Here is a 6,494-nt window from a genome sequence, read left to right as displayed (position 1 = left end):
ACTAACCATGGTGTTACTTGAACGATTTGGTCCATTTACCAGTATCTTAAGCATTTGGTTTTGCTCATCATCAGACGTCTTCCTTCACCCCCACTTGATTCGGGCTACACAACCCTTGTTAGAGATTCTCCACCGACCTTATGATTCGGAACCCTCATTTTAGAACAATAAATTACAAGAAAAATGCTGAATATAATCGATAAATTTGACGGGTAAAAAAGTTACTGTCAGATTTGGTTTTTCGATGGTAAATTCACCAGTAATAATTGGAGGGAAAAAACTTGGCGTAATCATTACCGTTGGATTTAGGGGGGAAAATTCGACAGTAAGGTAAATAAATGAAATGCGCCGTTTTGGTCACCTTTTTTCCACGGTAAATCCGCCGGTAAAATTGAGCCTATGTTCAATTTTGTGAACCCTTCCCTTTTATTTCAGCAACATCATTAACCTCACTTCTCTCCCATTTCTCTTTCTCTCTCTCCGCCAGCCCCATCGCCACCATTCGCTATTATTTCATCGTCGTCGACCACTTCCCACGACTCTAGCCATCATCACCATCGAGGACCGTCCACCTGGAGCTTGTTTCTTCCATGGAGGAGCTTGTTTCTTGATAAACTGCTATTTTACGGTTTATCTTGTGCTTACTATATTCTCACACTTATTCATAGAATTTGCATGTTTTATATTTTCCTTCCTAATTTTGTGCTATGATTGAAAACATGCTTCTTTGGCCTTAAATTTGATAATTTTAATCCTCTCTTATTACCATTTGATGCCTTGATATGTGTGTTAAGTGATTTCAGGATTTATAGGGCAGGAATGGCTTAGAGGATGGAAAGGAAGCATGCAAAAGTGGAAGGAATACAAGAAATTGAAGGAATTGCAAGCTGTCAAGCCTGACCTCTTCGTACTAAATCGATCATAACTTGAGCTACAGAGGTCCGAATGAGGCGGTTTTAGTTGCGTTGGAAAGCTAACATCCGGGGCTTTGAAATGATATGCATTTTGCCAAAGTTGCCTTGCTGTTAGGTGATGTGTACGTGTAGATAGTGCGACAGACAAGCGATACGTACGCGTGGGCGACGCATATGCGTGACGGAACCACGTGCTGTACGTATCAGAAATCGCTGGGGGCAATTTCTGGGCTGATTTGGATCAAGTTTCAAGCCCAAAAACACCGATTAGAGGCTGTAGAGTGGAGGAATCAAGGATTAATTTCTCATTCACATACTTTTAGGTTTAGATGTAGTTTTCTAGAGAGAGAGAGGCTCTCTCCTCTCTCTAGGTTTTAGGTTTTTAGATTTATTTCTTCTCAATTTCAAAATTCTACCTTGCTTCAATTTTGGTTTCTTCTACTTTAATTGTTCTAGTACTTTGGTTTATTTATTTCTCTTGTTGATTTGTTTATTTCCCCAATTAGGTTCATGAACTTCATGTTAGATTCAATTTCTTATTAATGCAATTTGAGGTATTTCATATTTATTGCTTCTCTCTTCATTTGTCATTGTTGTCTTGCAATTGGGTATCTTAGATTTTATTATGTCTTATTATTTTTCTATGTTTTTATTTTGTGCCTTCCAAGTGTTTGACAAAATGCTTGGTTGGATTTTAAATTAGCTTTTTATGTTCTTAGCTTAGATTGAGTAATTAGAGACCCTTGAATTGTCAAAGTCTCTTATTGGTTGGTGATTGAAACTTGCTAGTTGGATTGAGCTTTACTAACACTAGTCTTTGACTAGGACTTGTGAACTTAAGTTAACTTTACTCACTTAACTTTCCTTCCTTGTTAGAGGTTAACCAACTGATAGCAAAAGGCAATTACCATCACAAGTGACTATGATAATAGGGATAGAAATTATAATTATCAATCTTTGCTAGGACTTTTCTTAATTATTAGTTTATCTTCTTGTCATTTACATTCCTTGTTCAACAATTAAAAACCAAAAAAGATACAATCTCATAACCAATTATAAGTACACTTCCCTGCGATTCCTTGAGAGACGACTCGAGTTTTAACACTTCAGTTTATTTTTATTGGGTTTGTTACTTGTGACAAACAATTTTTTGTATGAAAGGATTTTAGTTGGTTTAGAAACTATACTTGCAACAAGAATTTATTTGTGAAATTTTAAACCGTCAAAAATTGATTCATCAAAATGGCGCCGTTGCCGGAAAATTGCAAATGTGTGCCTTATTATTGATTATTGTGAATATTGTGAATATTTTTTTCTTTTCGTTTCTTTGTTAGTTGTTTCTAGTTTTAGGAGTTTATTTTCATTATTTCTTATTAGTTTTTGTTTTTATTTTCTTTTTTTACTATGAATTCTCACCCCTTTGGCTACGAGTGTGGTTATGATTATGTTGTAGAAAGTGGAGATTACAATGAAGGCGCGTGCATCAAGGATGGGACAATCAAAGATGAGAGGAGCCACAAGGATTTGATCAACCCTCTTGGCAATAACCACCTCCAATGTACTATCAACAACCGTTCCATGATGCATACCAAGACAATGGTTATGGTGGACTTCTTCGTGATAATCAATACCCACCACAATATACCTATGAACTCCTTCTTCAACATAGTTTTGAACCACCATACTCACAAGTCCCATGTTACCAAACACCCCCATATGACCCTAATCCCTATCCACCATACGAAGAGCCTTCTAAGCCATATGGACCATATATAGAACCACCACAATTCCAACACAGTTATTCCCAAGAACTACCACCTCAATATACACAATCTCCATATCGTTATCAAGATGCACCACCTCCATATCCCTATCAAGATGAACCACCTTCCTATCATGAATCATTCTTCCCATGCGATAAACCTTTCCAACCACCCCAACCTCCACTGGATGACAACACTCTTGGTCTTCTTCTTCAAGGACAAAGAGACCTTCAAAATTCAATCCAAGCTCTTATATCCCGCATGGACCAATCCTTTACCTCCAATACTCAACCCTCATATCCACTCCAATCTCCAATGGATGACACCATTGGTGTTGTCCATCAAGGGGAAGAGGAGATGAAAAATGAGGTACTAGAATTCACGGATGCCTTGACTGAGATAGTAAATCGATTAGCTTCCCAATGTTTGGACACTCAAGGAACTCCCATGGCTACATGTGGAGAATCTAATGAAGAACGTAGCATGAAGGAGAGATTAGGAACTCCGATGAAAAATGAGAAATGTGAGTTTGTATTAGAACAACTAGAGGAAGCTATAATTGTTGAAGAGGAAGAAGTGGTCGAAGACTTAGGAGATGCTGAACCTCCATGGGAATCTAGATTTGTAGAGTATTCCTCCAAGAAGCTTGAAATTGATGTTAAGGAGGATAGTGCATAACTTCCGAGGAATGTTCCTTATGAAGAATTGGATGGAATAGATCAAGAAGGAAGTTCCCTTGGTGATGATGATCATGAATCAAGCCCTTCTAGTAATGACTTTGCACCCACAAGCAAAATCCTTGAGTTCGAAGAGCCTTCTCCCGAAAAAATTGAAAGCAACATTGAGGTAGATCTCTCTCAACCTCATATTTATGATTTGAGTGACGGAGAAGAGTTGGATGAATCTAGTGAGAAAGAACTTGAAGTGAAAAAATTGCTTCAAAAGGTGGAAGTCCTTCAAAAAGCGTGGACGGGAGTTGAGTATGCTCTATCGAGATCGTTGGAAACTTCTCTACCTAGGTGGCCATCTACTACTTCATTTGAGTGGATAAAACTTATCTCTATTCGCTTTACTATCCCACTTGAGTATGGTATTCTTGAAACCGATGGTCAACTTAGAAAGCTTTGTGGAATTAAGCGCAAGAGAATGATGTTTAGTGGTTGGAGTTGTAAATCAAGGCTCATCAAGGTTGAGATTTCAAGAGCTAGATGCAAGGGTCGGGATAGTGATCATTTGGTTGGATCTAAGAGAAGAGTTTGGTACCTCATTGAGAATTCATATTACTTACCACCCGGTTGGAACAATGATGATCAACTCAAGGACGGGTGTAGAAACAAGATTTGGAATCCCGGCATACAAGAAGATCAACTTTGGGAGCTCAGGACTTGTGAAGAACTTCATCAAAGCTTGGTGAATTCACGCGGATATGTTGGAGCTTATTTGGAAGTCCAAGCAATGGTGGAAGTTTCAAGACGAGTTCAAGCACAAGCCACCATGACAAGGAGCTCACCGAATGTCCAACTTAAGGACTTTAAATAAAAGTGCTAGGTGGGAGACACCCCACTATGGTAAATTCTTTCAATTTTCTTTTTATTCATATTGGTAATAAGTTGCATTTTTATTGTTTGTTTGATTTATTTAGTTTAAGTTGTGGTTTTACCTGTTTAATAATGTTTGCCATTGATTTCATAGATTGTTGGTTTATTATTATTAATAAAAAAGAAAAAAAGGGGGATGTGACGCGTACGCGTAACCCACGCGTCCGCGTCGATGCGAGTTTCGCTCTCAGTAAAAAGTTACAGAGAGTTGGGCTAGAACTGCGCATGAAGGGTGCCTGGCGCACGTGTGGGGTGACACGTGCGCGTCACCTTAAATTTGGCTACTCCACGCGTAAGCGTCAGCGACACGTACGTGTGGATGGAAAATTGGCGTAAAATGATGTTTTGACTCGAGAGTTGCGCGGGCATGAGACTGGAGTTGTGCGTCTAGCACAACGACTTGTCACGCATACGCGTCATATTAATTTCTGCTCACCCACGCGTACGCGTGGGCGACGCTTACACATCGATTCATAGACTCCTCTCTCCTTCTTTCTTCTCTCCTTTTCTTCTATCCTCTTCCTTTCTCACTTTCTTCTCCTCCCTTCTCATCCTTATTCTCTTTCCTTCTCTTTTACATATAGCATTTGCATACTTTCCTTCATTGCATTTTAACTTTGTTCATGTTTTTATCTTCTTTTCTAATTTTCTTTTTTTATCACTGGTGTTAAATGTTCTTCTTCAACTGTGCATCTTTTCTTACATTATTTTGTTGCTCAGTGCCGTGTTTTGTTGGGTGATATTATTTAGATATCAATGCTAATCTTTTATAATACTTGTATTCTTTTGGCATTGATATGAACTTATATTGTCTTTCATTACCCACTCTATCTCTCCCATTATTGTAATTTTTGCACTATTAATATGCCCCTTACTTCTATTGCTTTCTCACTTACATGTTGTAGCTACCATGTAGTTGAGAACCTCATTATTATTTGGCATTAACCCACCCATATTTTATTTATTTTCATATCTTTGTTTGTGGGTTACTCTTCTTCCTTTTCCTCTTCTTTCAGGATGGCCACCAAGAAGGTAACCAAAACACTTCTAAATGGAGCAAACAAGTCCCGCTGTATACTCTTTGGAGAGAGTGCATCAGTTGTCGCAACTCGTCCACTTGCCCATCTTTGCATGCATCGAGGGTGGTACAATCTTTAAGTGTGGTGAGGTCGATACCGACTTTCGTGGGTTAGTCACTTTCTTTTCAACACCAATTTTTTTATTCTTCTTTGTAGTTAGTGGTTGCATTTGTATGTTTGATTGCATGTTTGTTTGATTTTGTGCATATTTTACCAACTACTTGGTTGAAGTAATATTTCCTTTTTCAAGAAACATTTTATAGCATTTCACTAATTTAAACTAAAATTTTGTTGAACTTGCTTGAAGATATTTAATTTGGAACATGGTTTTAGAGCTCGAACACACAAAAAAACCCGTGTGATTTTGAGCCTAATTGATTGTGTGTTGTTTTCTCTAAAATTGTGATCTTTGTCTTGCTTGATTCTATATTTTCATTGTTTGATGTATGCATGCACCTATATGATTGAGGTCTTTGTTTCACTTAGCTTACATACCCATATGGCCTTAACCTTTCATTATCCTTTGCAAACCAATATTGAGCCTATTTTACCCATTTGTTTTTTACTTTAGCACATCATTAACTCTAAGTAGAAAATAATAATGTCCTTAATTTGAATCCTTGGTTAGTGATGAGCGGGTAATTTATACGCTTTTTGGCATTGTTTTTAGTATGTTTTTAGTATGTTTTAGTTAGTTTTTATTATATTTCTATTAGTTTTTATTTAAAATTCACTTTTCTGGACTTTACTATGAGTTTGTGTATTTTTCTGTGATTTCAGGTATTTTTTGGCTGAAATTGAGGGACCTGAGCAAAAATCTGATTCAGAGGCTGAAAAGGACCGCAGATGCTATTGGATTCTGACCTCCCTGCACTCTAAGTGGATTTTCTGGAGCAACAGAAGCCCAATTGGCGCGCTCTCAATTGCTTTGGAAAGTAGACATCCTGGGCTTTCCAGCAATATATAATAATCCACACTTTGCTCGAGATTTGATGGCCCAAACCGGTATTCTAAATCAGCTCAAGAATTCTAGCGTTAAACGCCGGAACTGGCACAAGAATGGGAGTTAAACGCCCAAACTGGCACCAAAGCTGGCGTTTAACTCCAAGAAGAGTCTCTACACGAAAATGCTTCAATGCT

This window comes from Arachis duranensis, chromosome 1, assembly GCF_000817695.3.
Source record: "Arachis duranensis cultivar V14167 chromosome 1, aradu.V14167.gnm2.J7QH, whole genome shotgun sequence".
NCBI classification, from domain to species: Eukaryota; Viridiplantae; Streptophyta; class Magnoliopsida; order Fabales; family Fabaceae; genus Arachis; species Arachis duranensis.
The sequence above is the reverse complement of the archived record's forward strand: the minus strand, read 5'-3'. Positions refer to the sequence as shown.